General features: G+C 38.8%; 1 long non-coding RNA gene across 1 annotated transcript in view; it reads right to left on the bottom strand.

The window, feature by feature from the left end:
• Positions 1–18,862, bottom strand: part of LOC116570639 — a 355,418-nt gene extending 336,556 nt beyond the window's left edge. The window contains exon 1 of the long non-coding RNA XR_004277503.1: positions 18,670–18,862. This is a non-coding gene — a long non-coding RNA (uncharacterized LOC116570639). The remainder of the gene's footprint in view (positions 1–18,669) is intronic.
• Positions 18,863–19,848: the final 986 nt, after the last annotated feature.

The raw sequence follows: 19,848 nt of genomic DNA, 5'->3' as shown, positions 1-19,848 counted from the left end.
TCGGCTCAGGTCTTGATCTCAAGGTTGGGAGTTCAAGCCCCCATGTTGGGCTCCACAATGAACATGGAGCCTACTCAAAAAAAAAAAAAAGTCCTAGAAGAGCACAGGCAGTAATTCCTCTGACATCAGTCACAGCAACGTTTTTCTAGATATGTTTCCTGAGACAAGGGAAATAAAAGCAAAAATAAACTATTGGGACTACATCAAAATAAAAAGCTTCTGCACAGCAAACCATCAACAAAACTAAAAGGCAACCTGCTGGAATGCAGGAGGATATTTGCAAATGACATATCAAATAAAGGATTAGTATCCAAAATATATAAAGAACTTATACATATCAACACCTAAAAAACAATCTAATTAAAAAATGGGCAGAAGACACAAACATACATTTCTCCAAAGAAGACTTCTAGATGGCCAATAGACAAATGAAAAGATGCTCAACATCAATGATCATCAGGGAGATAAATACAAATCAAAACTACAATGAGATATCACCTCTGATTTTAGTCAGAATGGCTAAAATCAAAAGCACAAGATACAAAAAGTGTTGGTGAGGATATGGAGAAAAAGGAACCCCCATGTGCTGTTGGTAGGAATGCAAACTGGGGCAGCCAATGTGGAAAAACAATACGGAGTTTCCTCAAAGTTAAAAATAGAACTACCTTGGGCGCCTGGGTGGCTCAGTGGGTTGGGCCGCTGCCTTCGGCTCAGGTCATGATCTCAGGGTCCTGGGATCGAGTCCCGCATCGGGCTCTCTGCTCGGCAGAGAGCCTGCTTCCTTCCCTTCCTCTCTCTCTGCCTGCCTCTCTGCCTACTTGTGATCTCTCGCTGTCAAATAAATAAATAAAATCTTTAAAAAAAAAAAAAAAATAGAACTACCCTGGGGCACCTGGGTGGCTCAGTGGGTTAAAGCCTCTGCCTTCAGCTCAGGTCATGATCTCAGGGTCCTGGGATCGAGCCCCGCATTGGGCTCTCTGCTCAGCGGGGAGTCTGCTTCCTCCTCTCTCTCTCTCTGCCTGCCTCTCTGCCTACTTGTGATCTGTCTGTCCAAAAAAAAAAAAAAAAAAAAAAAAAATTTAAAAAAAAAATAGAACTACCCTATGATCTGGTCATTGAATTACTGGGTATTTACCCAAAAAATAAGAAACACTAATTCAACAGGATACATGCCCCTCTATGTTTACTGTAAATTATATACAATAGCCAAATTATGGAAGCAGCCCAAGTGCCCATCAACTGATGAATGCATAAAGAAGATGTAGTGTGGGGGGTGCCTGGTTGGCTCAGTCAGTTAAGTGTCTGACTCTGGGTTTCAGCTCAGGTCATGATCTCATAGGTTGTGGGGTTGAGCCCCACACCCAGCCCTACACTCAATGTCACAGAGTCTGAGATTCTCTGCTCCCCTCTCTGTCCACGCATGTGCACTCTCTCCTTCTCTCTCTCTCTCAAATAAATAATAAAATGTTAAAAAAAATTAATGAAATCTTGCCGTGTGCAACAACGTGGATGGAGCTAGAGAGTATAATGCTAAACAAAATAAGTCAGTCAGAGAAAGACATCACTCATATATGGAATTTAAGAAACAAAACAAATAAGCAAAGGAAAGAGGGAGAGAGAGACAAACCAAGAAACAAACTCTTAACTATAGAAAACAAACTGATGGTTACAGAGGGGAGGTGGGTGGCGGGATGGATGAAATAGGTGATGGGGATTAAGGAGGGCGCTTGTTGTGAGGAGCACTGGGAATTGTATGGAAGTGTTGAATCACTATATTTTATACCCAAAACTAATATAAGACTGTATTTTAACTATACTGGAATTAAAATTAAAAACTTAATTTAAAAAAGTATCATTTAAAATAGCAACAAAAAATGAGACAGAGCTAACAAAATATATGCAAAATATGTATACTTTAAAAAATACAAAACTTTAAAGAGATAAATAAAAAATGGCACTATATAACATGTTCTTGGATCGGAAGACTCAATATTGTTAGAATGTCAAGTTTTCTCCAAACTGAACTATATATTCAATGCAATCTCAAAAATAATTCCAGCATAGTTTTTGGTAGAATTTGGCAGACTGATTCTAAACTTTACGTGGAAAAGTGGAGGGCCTAAGAATGGGTAGAACAAGTTTGAGAAAAAGAAAGAAAGAAGGAGGATTTCTGTACTTAATATAAAACTAAGCAATTGCAGGGCTCCTAGACGGCTCAGTTGGTTAAGCATCTGACTCTTGTTTTTGGCTCAGGTCAGGGTCATGAGATTGAGCCTGCACTAGGTTCTGTGCTGGGCATGAAACCTGGTTAGATTCTCTCTCTCTCTCTCTCACTCCCGGCCTCTGCCTCTCCTCACCCTCACGCTGGTGCCCGTGCATGCTCTAAAAATAAAAACAAAAAACTAAGCAATTAAGACGTGGTATTGATAAAATATATAAATATATATCAATGAAATAAAACTAACACAAACAAAAGAACCCAGATCCACAGTTCAAAGGACATATTTAGGAAATGTTCCTTAAGTATGTCAATGTTAAGTATGACAATAGCTATCAGGAAAGTATCATCTCCTAGATTACCAAGAACTGTTTTTTATTTCCTTGTTTTATCACAAATGAATATTGATTTATCAAATACCACGGTAATATCTGTAGAAATGATCCTAAAATTTATTTCCTTTAATCTACTGAGGTAATACATTAAATTAGTATTTCCTAATGCTGAAACACCCTTGCATATCTGAAATAAACAATGTTTACTTGGTTATGATATTTTTATATGCAGTTGGATATAAAGGAATAACCAAGAAAAAATAATACACTGGGAAAGTCTTTAAATGATTCATAGATTTCAAATTTCAATTGAGAAATTAGAGAGTACAACAGAAGTTTCTGAAGAACAAATTTACTATCTGGAAATGCAAGTGAATGAGCTATCACACTATCTAGATCCAAAATAAAAGAAATGGAATTCCCAAATGAAAAGAGATCTAGAGGGCAGGTCTAGGAGGCCTCATTGCAAATAAAAGAAATTCAAGACAGACCACACTGGAGAAAGCAATAATCAAAACATAGTGCAAGAAAACTTCCCTCAGGAGGAGACTAAAGTTGTTAGCTCAAAAGCACTCACTGCATGCCAGGCAGGATAAATGAAAAAAGGCACTGAGATATATCCTGGCAACATTTCTCAAGTTTAATAAAGAAAAAAACATAAAAAACTTTCAAAAAAGAAAGAACAGGTTACTTACAAACGAATGAGCATGAGGCTACCACAGGGACACAGCTAAGCACACAGGCTCTGAAGTAAGACTACCTGGCTTCAAATCTTGGTGTGCACCTCGTTAAGTTACTTAACTTCTTTGTGCTTCTGTAAAACAGGGATGATGACAGTACTTAACCGCTAAGGTTGGCTGGAGGCAGAATTTGAGATAATACATGGAAGAGTCCAGCGCATGGTCAATTATAATCACTGGACTTTGACCTGTTAATAGTGGAAGCTGTATAAGAGAGTGAAAACTGGGGGCGCCTGGGTGGCTCAGTGGGTTAAAGCCTCTGCCTTCGGCTCAGGTCATGATTCCAGGGCCCTGGGATCCGGCCCCGCATGGGGCTCTCTGCTCTGCGGGGAGCCTGCTAACTCCTCTCTCTCCCTCTGCCTGCCTCTCTGCCTGCTTGTGATCTCTCTCTCTGTCAAATAAATAAATAAATAAATAAATATTTAAAAAAAAAAAAAAGAGAGAGAGTGAAAACTGTGTAGACTCTTGAGGAGGCAGGAGTCTGAGCCCTCCTCAGGGCTATGTTTAGCACTACTGATCTGAAAAGCTGTAGGATGAGCCCCACCCTACTGCCTCTAATGTTACCTGAGCTCATGCAAGTGAGAAGAGAACCGATGGGCAGAAAGAATCTCACTCACTAATTTTAATTAAAGTGAGCAGGGCTAGGATGACAGTTTTTATAGTCTGGAGCTAAAGATTATTGGAGATGAAAAAGTTGTAGGCCCCGTCAAGAGTAAACAGACTCACAGTGGAATCTGAGTCACTGAGGACTCTCAGACAATGAAGAGATCTTGTTTTTGCCATGCAGGACCCTCCAAAAAGTGAACTAGTATGGGATTTGTGGCTGCCTGATTTGTGTGTCATAAAGAAGTTATTTCATTCATTCAGGAAATTGTTTGGACCTATCTATGTTATGTGTGAAGCAATATACTGGGGATCTGTGAAAGAGACACATTAAGTCCCTTCCCTCAGAGAGTATACATACATGAATCTTGATTTATATCACCCAAATTGGAATGCCCATGTAAGAAACTGATCATACTAACAAAGGTCATTTAAAAAAATTTAAAACATACACACACACACACACACACACACACACACACACACATATCTTCTAGCTGAATTCACAAGAAACAAAAACAAAAAGTCAACTTTCAATAGTTAATCATGAATAGTGGAATGTTACTTTCACGTAATTTGTCTCATTTTTTATAGTTCTGTGAATGCAAAAGCTAGCATAACAATTTGGTGGAACTCTTGTATTAATTAGTTCAGTTCTATTTCCTAAGCACTCAGCACCAACCAGAAATATTTTAAATGTTTCTCTCTAGATGTTACCTAAAAATTTCTTAGTCCACTATCTATCTTCAGATGGAAGATTCTTTCTTCAATCTAAAAGGAATTGCATATAATGAATCTATTGGGTTGAATGGTGGCCCCCAAAAAGATATGTTCATGCCCTAAAACCTAGAACCTGTGAATATTACATTATTGAAATAAAGGGCCTTTGCAGGTGTAAGTAAGGATCTTCCAATGAGGAAAGTATCTGGCTTATCTAGGTATGCCTAAATCTAATGACAAGCGGGGTCTTAAAGACAGTCCTTGTAAGAGTTGTTTTCAGAGAAAAGACACAGAAGAGGAAAAGACACAGAGCAGAAAAGAAGGAAGCTGTGAGAACACAGAAGCAGAGTCTGGAGTGGAGCCAACCAAGTCAAGGAATGCCAGCAGCCAGCAGAAGCTGAAAGAGCCCAAGAACCTTTCAGAATTCTGACCTCCCCAACTGTGGGAAAATACCTTTCTGTTGTTTATACCCCTCAGTCTGTGATCACTGGTTACTGCAGCCCCAGGAGACAGTGAACAGAAGCATTTTGGTAAGGAACCCTAGGTTCAAGTTCCACACCTGGCAGTTAGTCCCTGTTCACTCCTTAGCAAGTCCCTTAGCCTCCCTGAGCCTCCACAGCCTTATTAGTAAAAAATGGGATAATCACACCTGTGCTACCATCCCCCAGAGTTCTGATAAGACTAAAATGAAACCATGTCTGTGAAAACACTCAGAATGCTGTAAAATTCTATGCAAAGATGTGTTATTATTATTATTATTACTAATATTACACTTAATCTGGCATTCCAAATGAGGTTTGGAGCCTAGGCTTTTTACTCAAACCCACTCGCTGCAACTCTTTATGCAAATTAATACTTGCCTAATTTTAACAATGTCAACATTCTATCAATTCTTAATATCAAATTTTATTTATAGAATTAAGCTATCACTAATATACATGGTATACCTCTTTAGCGCTAGGATTTAATGAAGGTCTAATTACCACTAACCCCATCATCTATTTTATTTCCCTCCAGATATCTTCTACTACTGTCATACTAATTTAGTAAAGAGACCGTCTAATTGGTTTATTGCCCCATACATATTAACAAATCAGTTCGAGCTGATTTGCCTTCAACAATATCTGTGAACTCACTTAACATAATCATAATTCTTTATCTAGCTGACCTTAATTATCCCATACTGAGTTTTTCTCAGCAAAGAATGAACCATTAATAACCTGTTCTTCCTATTTTGGTTTTTCCCCAATAGGTAGATCCTGATCTACTGCCAGACCTAGTTCTTCTTTCCTAAAATGAAGTATATTTATGAAGTATAGACATAAACTAAGTATACTGGTTCCACAAGTTATGCACAAAAGTTAGTTTCATAATTCTATAATCTTCCTTTATCTATGTATGTTTATATATGAATTTTTCCATTTTTATTTCACATAAAACATCTTCAAACACATTCTAAATTATTCAGAGGTTGGTTCTACTGCCAGCTGCAAATGTCTTTCCTTCAGGCCAAGTTTGACATTAAAAAAAAAAAAAAGGTACTATGATAATGCAGTCTTATACCAGAATGTATTCAGAATGTATTTTCTTGTGTCTTAATCATCCTACTCTATATTGGAGTTGAATGGCATTCAATCTGCCTAAGATCTAACTCAAAGTACCATAAAAATTTTATTGTCTGAAATGTTGCCTCTTTAGAGATCTTTAAGTAAATGTAAAAGAATGCTTCCCAAAAACCAGCTGAATGATAAAAACTTTAATGGACTCTGAGATTTGTAAATGTAATAATCACTTGCAATTATTATCATCAATAACATACATCCTTAAAATGAGACATCCTTCAAGAATGCTAAGGGTTCCTAGCAAGCCACTGAATTGTGGGTGATACATTATTTTAATATACCTTACTTCACTACCTTTCAATAGGGAGCAGTTACATCACCACCAATATGCATGCTAAGCATTCAGTTCTCAGGACGGTCACTAAAAATTTCAAATCAAAAATTATACTTAGGGGGCGCCTGGGTGGCTCAGTGGGTTAAGTCACTGCCTTCGGCTCAGGTCATGATCTCAAGGTCCTGGGATCGAGTCCCAAATCGGGCCTTCTGCTCAGCAGGGAGCCTGCTTCCCTCTCTCTCTCTGCCTGCCTCTCCATCTACTTGTGATTTCTCTCTGTCAAATAAATAAATAAAATCTTTAAAATACAAACTATTTAAAAAAAATTATACTTAGGATATCCACTGCCATTATTTGTATATATAGGTGAATATCACCATATGGCACTATCCATAACTTCAAATATAGGCTTTATCCCCCTACAAATGGATTTATAAATGTACTTACTGCATCATCTCAAATCAATAAGAAATTTAGTAACAACAGTCTCCTAATTTTCATGATCTCTAAATGGCCTACAAAAAAGTAAACTGTAAGCCTCTTCCAACTGTAGCCTCCACATTTTTCAGTCAGCTCCACATGAAACTGCCAAAATACTACATATTCTGTGAAATGTGTTAACTCCCCTGATAAGGAAGATCTTGCTTAAAAGTTCTAACTCTGGATCCTTGGAAGTCTTTTTAAGAAACTCAAAAAACATTCTGGGTTGCCTGGCTGGCTCAGTCAGTAGAGTATGTGACTCTTGATCTCAGGGCTGTAAGTTGGAGCCTCATGGTGGGCATAGAGATTACTTAAAAATAAAACCTTAAAAAGAAAAAGAAAGAAAGAAAGAAAGAAAGAAAGAAACTTAAAAAACATTTTAAATAGCCGCCCATTCCCCCATCACCTATCTTAGCAACCAAAGTATAGAATCTGGCCCCTCGCCACTAGAGGGGGGTGTTTCTTCTATTGGTTTCTCTTCCCCCTAATTTGGCTCACCAGAATTTCTGGTTGAACTAGAAACAAGCCTCAAGATAAATATTCTGACCTTTATTTCCCCTTCATACTGGTCCTTTCATTTTATTTCAGGCTGTACATTGCCACTAAAATATCAACTTCAATCCCTAATTATTTGTATTACTATGCCCCATATCACACTTCCTTGCCTTTTCACAAACAAGTAACAAGCTATACAGAGCTGATTCTAGAGACTTCGACATTAGTTCCCTGGAAAATAATCAGAAAATCCAACCAAAGATGAGCATTTGTTTTTTAAAAACAGGGTTTTTTTATATGCTATAGTCATATGATTTCATTTGAATCACAATAATACTATGGAAAAAAAAAAAAGACAATTATTAACAAACTTTTCAAAGAAGAAACTCAATGTTTTCAAGTGACTTGCCCAATTACAGGTGCCAAATAGTAAAGCCATAATGAAGACTCAAGTACCCTCACCCCTAGACATTTTTGGTGTTACTTAGTGTATGCCATGAGTAAAAGACAGGAGAAGAGAAAATAAATCAGTTCCTTACTGCTTTCTGTGAAGACCCCTGCTCTGAGGCAGAACCCCTTAAAGAAGATGGAGACAAGAACTGGCCAGTCAGAATCTGCATGCACTTTATGAAGCCAGAAGAGAGGGGAGGGATGAGCTCTGACAAAACCAAATCTATCATAATAAAATCAAATCCATCTGATGTGAAACTGCTGGAGACAAAGTAGGTATAACCACTCAGAATGCTTCTGGCTGTAAATGGCAAAATCCCAGATCATGCTGGCTTACACAATAAGGAACTGTATTATCTCACAGAACTAGAAGTTCAGAGGTAGATCAGACCAGGTACAGTACAGTACAATCAGCAATTCGGCAAGGTCATCAAAGGCTCAGGTTTCTTCTCTAATTCTGCCAACTTCTAGGTGAGCTTCATCCAAAGCTAGCTTCTCTCATTGTCCTAAGATGGCCTGAGCAGTTTCAGCCAACATACTCACACGTAATATCATCAGAGGAAGAAGTACCATCTCTTTCTTTTAACTCTTTTTAGGGACAAGAAACTCTTTCCCAGAAGCACTCTGGCCCCCCTCCAGACTTCCTTTCCCATCTCATTGGCCAGCATAGGTTACAGGCCATTCCTAACCCTTCACTGGCAAAGGAAATAGGATAAACCATAATTGCTTAGACCAATCATCTGGGGTAGAATGAATGCTCAAGAGTCAATCACCAAGACCATACCATGGGCAATTTATAATGATGAGTATTACTATGACATTGTTTTCACTCCAGAACAAAACTGTAATTTAATTATGCTGCTTCCATGATCATAACTATGAGGCATGTGCTTTGCCTGAGACTCAGATAATTACTCCTTGCTCACATCTCATATTTATCATCATAGATTTATTCCTCAGATATAAAACATTTTATTAAAACCTTCCTGTTCGATCCCTTATTTTTTTTAAGTCTTTAATGCAACATTTTAGAGCAAGAATGGCAAACAGGTTTGTTTCTCACATCTACTCCAGTAGAAACAGCTACCTAGAACCCACTTCAAGACAGATCCAAAGCTGAGTTTGGATCCAGTGAAAAATAGTGACATGACTCATTAGTGATATCTTCCATGACTTGGGTTTGGGTACAATACACTGAGTATTTCTGCCAACCCCTGTTTAGAGAAAATCTCTTTAAATAATTATCCTCAGTGATAGTAGATTTCTCTGTTGCAATGCCTCTTTTATTTTAGTGGGGATCCACTCCATCTTCTCCCATCTCTTCATTCTCCTCATGTAATTTACATATATATTCACATAATATACCTCAGGCATGAACTCCAAAAATTACTTTATATATAATCAATTCCACAGGAATTCTAAAAACTGACCCCTTTTGTAAGTCCATAGAAAGGCCTGGCAGAATGGCTTCACTTACAAACTGTCTTAGGTAAAGGAAGCAAAGGAGGGTCTTTGGGACCCAGTCTGGAGGTAGGCCTAGGCAGGACTGAGGGGTAGATGGAAAAAGAGAACGGCCATCAATTCCCAGTTAAAAAGGACGAGTCCATGGTTGCCAGACAAAAACCAGAAAGGAACTAAAATCTAATCCTGGGCAAAGGTGACTGATCAATAAGTGGAGGGTCCTTAAATAATGACAGACTACAAACAACATGCAGAGATTATGTGTGTAAAATGCATCTGAAAAGACAGGGAAAGGCAACAGTGGTTATTCTGGGATGAATTAATTCACGGCTTTTTTTCTTTTGTCCTTCTATTCCTTATCTACATTTTTCTGAGTGTCCTGTACTGCACATACACTGCCTTCTTAATGAGGGGGAAAAAGTAAAGGAAATACGTTTTTATCTTATCGTTTGATGTTTTGGTTGTTCCAGTTAACCTCTAACTGCCTTGTAGTTTTAAGATCAAGCTTGTCCAGCTATTCTCCTATGGCTGGGAAGCAAGGTTGTTTTAACTTGTTGATATCACAAGCAACAAAGTATTCTTGCAGCTAAAAATTAATTTGAAACATAAAAGGATAAAAATTATAAAAATCCCTAAAAAAAATTGGTCAAAACTGTTTAATCACCCTTATAATATTCTGAAATTATCACTACTTAAAAATTTGATAACTTAGCATATTTTTAATTAAATTTATTTATTTTCAGCATAACAGTATTCATTATTTTTTCATCATACCCAATGCTCCATCCAATCCATGCCCTCTATGTATACCCACCACTTGGTACCCCAACCTCCCACCCCCCCAACTTAGCATATTTTTTAAGTCAAATCATTTTTTCACCCAAATTGCCAGTTGGCCAGTTTGCTTTCACCTAAATTGTATTTAGCCAAAATAACTTTTAAGTCAAACTAGTATTTTACAAAGAACATACTACCAGCATCAGGGGAAAGTCTAAAGGCAGAGATAAGAAATAGGATCCCTACACGACATTCAGTAATAAAGAACAAGCAAGATGGCCTGAACAAGTATGAAAAAAGAAAATCACCTAGTGCAATGGTTCAAGAGTAGAAGAAAATCTTTTATCAAGGAGCTGTAAAACTAACCCCAATAGCTTAGTAAATGTTAGTAAGGATGCCAAGTTAATTAAGTTTCATCCACCTGCTTGAATTTTCTCCTTGGGTAGACAATGCTAAGGTTTTCCCCAGGTTCCCTATGAGGAAACTTAATCTGCCTGGGGTTCAAATTGAAGATGAATGTTCCCCCAAATCACTCTACAATGATACACTTTCCCAATAAATGAGGTTCTGGAGCTAGCCACTATGTGATTGGGGAATCCAAACCAGTGTTTTTGACATATTATGGTTCCCATTCCAAATTCTGGAAGGTAATATCCCATAGTGTCAGACAAAGTAGAGATGGCAGATGATGGGAATTTGTACATAAAAAAACAATCCCAATTGTACTGCCTCAGGAGTAAAGGACTCAGGTAGTGGACTTCAGGTTCTACAATAGCTGGTCATATGGCTAGAAAGAGCTAGAAGACATCTCTAGTGTGAAGTCTTCAAAGGAACGTGATTATAGTTGGGATTTCTTTTTAGCCACTTGTTCAGGGGAAAGTCCTAGAGAGCCTTCTGAGCAGTCGGTATTCACTCAAATACTAACTGACTTCCAGGCCTTTGGTGTTGCTGAGATAAACAAGGAGGTAGGAGGGCAAAAGACATCATTGCCATTAAAAAAAAAAAAAAAAAAAAAAAGGTGTCCTATAGGAGGGAAAACAGAGAACTGTACATATATCCAATTACAACAAAGTAGGTGTAAAAAAAAGGACAGATAAATCAGTCCCAGTTTTTGGTAAGAAGCAGAACAACATGGAGATAAACTATTCACAAACACTGTGGGAGCAACTGAGGAGCCCTTGGAGATAAATGAAGTTGGACCCACCCTCCCATCACACCATATACCAAGAAAAATGAGCAAAAACTTGAGTGCAAAATAAAAACCACAAAACCACAGAAAACAATGTGAGAGAATTCTTTCATAATCTTGAAGTGGGGCAGGCTTTTCCAACTATGGCCCCAATTCTAGAAGTTATAAAAGATTAACAAATTCAACTACATTTCAGGAAAAATCTACTTAGCAAAAACATCATAAGCAACGATAATGGGGGGGGGGTGTTGCAACTCACATTACAAAGGGCAAATATTATACACATCAGTTACAAGGTGGTTTTTAAATGAATCCCCCATATCCACCCAAGAAAGGCAAAGGATTAAAGACACATTTCACAAAATAGGAAATATAACTGGCTCCCAAATATATGAAAAGGTTTTCAAACTCATTCGTAAGAAATATAGAAGTTAAAACTATATCAAGAAAACGTTTTACACCTATCAGACTGGAAAAATCCAAATGTTCAATGACACATTTTGTGGCAAGAATATGGGTAACAAACATTCCCATACATTTCTGATGGAGGTCTACATCATACAACCTCCATGGAGGGCAATTTGGTAGAACCTATAAAACTACAATGAGATATACTCTTCGGTCAGCAACTGCACTTTTAAGAATTTACCCTATACATTTATACCAGTATGAAAAATCTATGTAACAAAACTACTTATTGCAGTATTGTTTCTAATAGCAAAAGACTGAAAATTTCCCAAATCCCCATCAATATGGGACTCATTTAAAAAAAAAAAAAATGATGCTATATCCACACAATGATGTGGAAGAGATTTCCAAAATATATTACTAAAGTGAAATATATCTGGGGGAGGGGCACCTGGGTGGCTCCGTTGGCTAAATATCCAACTTTTGATTTCGGCTCAGGTCATGATCTCAGGGTTGTAAGATTTACCCCCATGTAGGGTTCCACACTGGACATGGAGCATGCTTAAGATTCTGTCTCCCTCTCCACCTGCCCCTCCCCCCCCCCCCAAAAAAAAAAAGAGATCTATCTGGGATATTTTCCCACTGCAACGGAAAGAACTCCAAGATACACTGTTAAGTGAAAAAGGGAGAATAATGCATATAAGCTTCATTTATATAAGTGAAAAACAGAATTTATATTTGTTTTGGCCTGAATATGTATTTCGAAACTCTGGAAGGATGGGAATTGAATAGATGGGGAATAGGGTGGAAAGGAAATTTTCATTTCTAAACATTCTGTTTGAATCAAGTTAATGCATTACCTTTTCAAAATTGAACACTTAAAATGCTTAATATAGTAAATGTTTAGTAGATGAAATACTTCAAGTTATATCTACAAAATACTCTACATTTGGGACCCTCAGTCTGTGGATGCTAGATGCAAAGAAGGGCGCTTGGGGAGGCCTTGAACAGCAGCATCCAGAACTGAAAAGCCAAGCGTGGTTCCAGCTGGAAACCTGATGACTAGAAGTGAAGAACTCACTGATAAATGGGTTGCTTACGCCCAGGGCAGAGACCACGAAGGAAAGAGAGAAGAGCACAATCTTGTGAAAGTACCACAGTAAAAGAGGCCCATCAAAAGAGATAAGCCACAGATTAAGATTAATTCTTAGGGTAGCTGAGGTCAAAATGGTCCAATTCCTTAGGATACTGAATGAGTTCTTAGTTCAAACGCGTGTCACAGAGTGGTAGAACTCAGGGTGTCTGGCCCTCGATCAGGACAACTAGAAGTCTCTGTGGACTAGGGTCCATGGTGAGCCAGGGTAGTGTGGTAGCAATGGCATGGGGACAGGCAGCAGACCTCCTCTGCTGCTCTCTTATGCTTAAACTCCAAGGAAAACTCTCAGAGAAATTAGTAAGGTCATAAGGCTGGTTAGAATAAAGAAAACAGAATATTTTGAATAAAATTCCTGAAAACTACTTTCATTCATTCATCAAATGTTTACAGAGCACCAACTCTGTGCCAAGAACTGTTCTAAGTGGTCAAAAAATTCATCCCCCAAAATAAGTATGTTGGAAATCATTTAAACAAATTATCAATTTGCTTGTTAATTATTACTAACAAACAAAAAGATATTTTAAAACATTTTGAGATAACAAAAGCTTCTCTTAGAAAATTTTTTTGTGAAATATGAAAAAGTCACTTAATTGACAGCTATAAAATACTATGAAACTATGGAAAATGAATTTCAATTTTAATCCAACTTATTCCATTGTCTCAAGAGTGAAAACACTGACTTAACATGTGAACTTAAAATAAGACAACCATTCTCCAAAATTAGAAATAATGAAGAAGTTTGTTTCAATTTTACTAAACTTCAATAGGATAAATCTTTAAAATACAGCTTTCTATTCTCATCACTAAAATTGATAAAACAGGAAAACATAACTGGAAAAGGGAACTAATTCAGAACAGATGTCAGGGAGGAATTTTTCCAGTAGTGAACTATAAACATGTGGAATAAATACTGGAAAATGTATTACGGTTAAAAAAAAAAAATCAGAATCAGTTACTAATTACATGATCTAAGCAGGAAACCAGATACCTAAATATGTAGAACAGGCATTTAAAAAATAGCTCTAAATTAAAGGACAAACCATGTTTTTACTTCCTAAACCTCAGATAATACACAAACCTGCAATGTGTTAAAATGCAGGTATTTCTCAAAGCCTATAAAGTCGACTCTTACATATCCATAAAGATGTATCCAACTGCAAATGTAACAAGTTTGCAAACAGAATTTATTGTATTCTTTCTGCCTGATGTGCTAACATTTTTTCAACCTAATACCTACTTGGTACTTTCCTTTTGACCAGCCTTCTTAATATTTCACCCTATTTACTTACACTCTACAAAGAGATATAAAGACTTACAACCCCACCATCACCAATCATTCTCTATGAAAAAGAGAAAAGGACAGCTATTCCTTGGCTGCTACTTCTAAGAAGAAATGGTTTATGCCTAGCATGCACTGAGGATCAGAAAGGAACTGAAACAAACAACACTATCCATTCCAATGAAAGTTTATTAATTTGTATGAAGTCAATTTGCTACTCATCCATATTCAAATGAAAGTACAAAAACAAACTCCATAGCTAAATATAAAATGACTTTTGGACTACCCAGGTTTCTGCTTGTTTCTACTTTGTGGATAAGAGAAGGCTGTGAAGCTGGCAGTACATTAACTCTCTGAGGCTACCGAGATCCCATTCCATGGCTACAATTAATTACCAAGCAGGCCAAAGCAGTTTAATATAATATTACTATTAGAAACGTACATTATATACAAAAATTATTGTCACTACAGCAACCAGGTAGTGACAGAAGACCAGACAAGAGCTGACTCTTGATTCACCATACACAAGTGGCCTAAAAAATGCTTCAACTTTAGAACCAAAACATCCTGAAAGGTCATATAGTGAGCCCAACAATGTCATTTTAAGATAATGATATTAAGGCTCCCAAAAAAGCTTAATAAACTTACCCAAAGTTGGGCAGCTTCGTGGCAGCAAAGCCAAACCCAGGCCTCTGAGAAGCAATCTAGTGCTCCCTGTGAAATACGGCATCTCGCTCTTGGAGAATATGCTGAAGCAACTAAAGTACATGTGAGGAAATCTTTTTTTTTTTTTCTTTTCCAGAATTGGGTAATAAGAAAAAGGGTTATGTGGTTATCTTTGCAAAGAGATATCAACTTCATCTATCATTTCTAGCTAAAATGAAGATCTTATTTTATAGGTATACATATATCCTGAATTGACTGATCACACAGGAGTAATAACTTATCTTCCCCAAATCACCGTGGTGTTCCAGAGTTTACCAGCAACTGGGGAAAACATGACTAAGAAATAAACTCTCTTTTTAACCACATCGCAAGCCTGTTATCTACTAATGGACAAAAGATAAAAAAAATATATTTCACGAGATTTTAAAATATTATCTGCACTTACACTATCAAATAATCTTTCTCAGTTATTTTTCTTTCCAAAATCTTCCATAACATAGAAAGTCTTCCCTGATCTATTATATTGCTTTTTTCCTTTTAAAGAAAATTTTAATATTCTAAGTCACATGGGTCTCTCTCTAAAACTTCCAACAAATCTAATTCCAAAATCTCCTTGCTTAATTTACTTCAGCATATATATATAGTGTCATACAAATCTAGTTAAATACATTTTGGAAGAGGTAGGAAATTAAGAAATTTTTATATTTAACTCATTATACACAGATGTTAGAGTTCTCAATTTTCTAAACCTTAAGAAATGTTTACAAAAGAAGAATGACATTTCATTTCCTAGTCTACAGCATTCAGTTCATCGCTGAAAAAAAGCAGCATAACAGAAAGTGCAATTAGAGGGAGAAAGAGGGTAGAATAAGAATCAAACCAAAGTCGATCAGGAAAAAAAATCAGAGCAAGTCTTCCTACACAGATATAACAGGTCAAGCCAAACAAGCAAATTTCCTCATATTACCTGCAACTGTCTGGGTTTGTGGCAGATACCTTGACAAGTTATCTTCAATCAGGAGAGTCAAAAGTTGATGTTAACAAAAACAACTAACATATGATCTCATTTACATCCATTCATGCCAAGAATCTCCTAATCCATGCAATTTGGGACTTATATTATGGCTGCTCTCTATTTATATTCAAACTGAGAAGGGGAAAATATTTTATGGATATTTACTACCCATGTTAAACAGGTGCCACAGAAATTTCAAAGATATGTGAAGCATGTGAAGCTTATAGTTTGACAGGGGAATAAACTATGGACATAAAAGCAGAAAAAGAAAGCAGTAAAACAAGAACTCTATAAAAGACTAAAGCATAATCTGAGTTCATTTCTTGAGCTAGTTTTATAGGGAAGATAAGATTTCAATATGCAGAGAATTAGGGGAAGAAGGGAATGTCATATAAAGGAAAACTATGAACAAATGTGGGAGGGTGAAAAGATGTTTGAAGAACAGTAAAGATACCAGTTTGACTAGAATGTGGAAATTCTGTGGAAATAAAGAAGCCAGGATGGGGAGACTCTCAGGTTTTACTTTGAAGACAACATCCAGCTGCTGGAGATTTTTGAGGAACGATAGAATGGATATGGAAGACATGGTATGCAGGCAGATCAAACAGAAAATTACTACAATAGTCCCATGTTCCTGGGCCCAGAACACTTAAGTTTGTAAGTCAATGTCATCTGCAGTTACCAAATTTTATATATACTTTTTATATTTTATATATATATGCACACATATATTCATATATAACATAGAACTCCTACAGTTACTCTAGAGACTTGGACTTACATAATTCTTTCATTTTCCCTTCCTATTTTCACCTTAGGTAACAACTTCTGGCTTGGAATTTTTATTTTACCTTTCTTTACCCAATCCTCACATTAATACTACTCATCCTCATTCTTTGTGTATGAGCAAAATCAACAACATTAAATGTCATTGTTTATTCAAGAAGAGCATTTAAAGCAATGTTTTTAAATCCCACTTTGTTAAAGCAATTGTTTTATATCACACACAATAAATCTCCCCTAAATTTCATATTTTATTTTTCAAGAGAAAGAGCACTTTTCTTTTCTTGCAGTCTACACCAAAGAAACAGAAACAAAATGAAGGTTTATTTATTATCCAGTGAATTTGTAATAATTACTTCATAGAGAGTTTTTAACAGACTGGCTGCCCCAAGTATCATGAAAATAGAAACTAACTGCTTTCTTTGCTTTGTGTATGTAAACTAGGCCACATGTAAACGTCCCTCTTCTAGAAAAAGGACCAAACCAAGTAAATTTTCAACATTTCAGAGATTAAGGTAGTCTTATTCTATTTGATTTCCCAAAAGAAGAGCTTTCTTTTATAAAGTACTAAGTTTCATTTAATCCAAAATAGTCATCGAAAAGGTAATTTAGATTACTGAAAGTCGTATTACACATGCCTTACAGAATATTATGTTTAATTTTTAGTAAATCAAATTTATGAAAAAATATAGAATAGCGAGTAATTTGAAAAAGAGAAAGAAAAAAAATGATTTATTCTGTTTGAGGAACTGCATAGGTTTAGGGACTTGGAATTAAAGAGAGAACAGTGTCCCAGATTGCAAGAGAGCCTTGTCTCTGCTTCCATGACTTTCCATTTGAGTGCAAAAATGTTGCCACTTATCAGTGACCACTGGAACCTCTCCAACAGTCAGCCCAGCTTCCTACCCAGAGGAGCACTAAGCCCGCTGATTGGCTCAGTGCAATCAGACAACAACCCTCAGCTCAACAGCAGTCAAGGAACAAAGATTGGCGACCTGATACTCAGGAAGGAAAGGATGTAAACGAGGCAAGGGGAGGGGGAAGCACCAAATCAACCAATACAGACGTCCAGAAAGACATAGCCTCTCAAAGAAAGAAATGCTTTTACCTGGAGATATTTGGCCAGGGATGGATTTTTTTTTCTTTAAGATAAACAAGGATACGGGTTTCAAATTGTCACTGAAGGAGCCCAATTCCTATAAACAAACTTAGTAGCTTTACAACTACCTTGAGTGGGCATGGACGTTTTATATATATTAACATTTAGAAAATGGGGTTTGTTCAATAAATTCATGAAAAAAATGTCCTATTCCCTAAAAACTGAGCATAATTTTAGGGTTCCTGCTTTACCGTGATTTCAGTTCTGCGTGAGATTTCAAATTGAAGAGGGAATGGGTGGGGTGCAGAACACATGAAAATTTTACAGCATGGAAATAAAAGTATTTTTAAACCTTCTTGGGGGTGAAGAATTAGGCAAGAAGTAATACGTGGAAACTGTCAAGTGCTTCTCTACACACCCACCCACCAGATACCATCGCAGCCGGGTTGGGGAGTCTCCCTCTTCTTGCCTGACAGCTTCACTTTCTTTGAGGTCTTGAGCTGGTGATCACACTGGCCCGTCATGGTATTTTCAGTTAACAAAGCAGTTACTCAACAGGGGAAAAAGCCACAAAGGAGCAGAGCAGCTGCTGCTGCACCCGTGATGCAAGTGCAGGATGAGCCCCAGGCCGCCACCGCCGCCTCGGCTCCTCCGTGACGTCCGGGAGGGGTATCCCCGGCTCTCAGGAAGTGGTGGCCGCGGGCGGCTCCGCCCCCACGCGACTCGGGGCTGGCCGGGCCGCCGGGTGGCAGGACTGCCCAGCAAGTTGGCAGACGGCTTTCGTCTCCGACACACACGCACGCCCCGCGGGCCGAGCGCCCCGCTCCCTCGCCCGCGCCTCGCCCTCGTCTCCCGTCACAGCCCGCGCCCCCTCTCTCCCAAGGCTCACACCCACTCACCCCGACCCCCTGCGCAGAGCCTGGCCCAGCGCCGCCGGTCACTAGACAGGGTCGAGCCGGGTCCAAGATGGCGACTCCGCCCCCGCCCCCTCCGCACTCCTGGCGGGGTCAGGGCGCCCCCTCACGCGGCGGGCTCGCGCCCGAGGCCCGGCTAAAAATATCCAGGCTCGACTATATTTGGTTCTGCCGGATCCCGTCGCGGCCGCGCGCACTCCGCCCCGCCCCGCCCCGTCGGCGCGCCCCGCCCCGCCCCGCCCGGCACGCCCGGCCCCGCCCCGCCCCGCCCCGCGGGCTCCGCCCCGCCCCGCCCCGCCCCGCCCCGCGCAGCACTGAATGGAGAAGGGGCGGGGGTGACCGAGGGGAACCTACTCCGCTATCTGCGGCGCGCGCCGGCGGCGGGGCCCGGCCAACCGCCGAATTTAGTAACATCGCCTGCGTCAATCACGCGCCTCGTGTGCGTCAGCGCCGCGCGGCTCCAGGTCCTGCTCCCCCCACCCCCCAGCCTTTGAATGGATACAATGTAGCAGCGCCCTCCTTCCTTCCGAGACTGGATTGGAACCCGTGGCAGTGCAGAAGCTCGGTTCCCCTCCGCTGGGTCAACTTGCGGAGCATCCTCCCACGGTCTTCTCCACACCACCCTGTCTGAAATGGAAATGGAATCTAAGAAATATACATTTTGTATATATATAATAGTTTTGTTTTCAAGTTTCTGGTGCTAACTCGAACCTTCGATTCTAAACTGTGTGCTGTCGACAATGGGATCCTCACCCCACTGCGACACACACACACACACACGCAAACATTGGGACATGTCAAAAAAATAGAATGTCACATCTGATTTAAGAGGACTACATGGAGACCCTTCCTGTCTGCGTTGTTTCACTCAAATATTTTCTCCTCCTCAGAAATTCATACCTCAGAGAGGTTGCTTTCACTCAGCTGCACTTTGGAACTTGGAGACTTTAACTTTGATAAATTTTTGTTTTTGTTTGCAGCGAGAAATTCACACTTAAGTTCATCATTTCCAGGAAGACATTGCTCTCCCTCACACAGTCGCCCAAGCTTTCAGCACACTATTTCATGACAAATGTGTCCCAGAAGACCAGAGCAAATCCCATGGCGAGGGACTGACTAATAAATCCTGCTGATTGATTTCGAAATATTTAATTTGGGAAATGG

The sequence above is a fragment of the Mustela erminea genome, chromosome 12 (assembly GCF_009829155.1).
Source record: "Mustela erminea isolate mMusErm1 chromosome 12, mMusErm1.Pri, whole genome shotgun sequence".
Lineage (NCBI taxonomy): Eukaryota > Metazoa > Chordata > Mammalia > Carnivora > Mustelidae > Mustela > Mustela erminea.
This window is presented reverse-complemented; position numbering and strand designations above follow the sequence as displayed.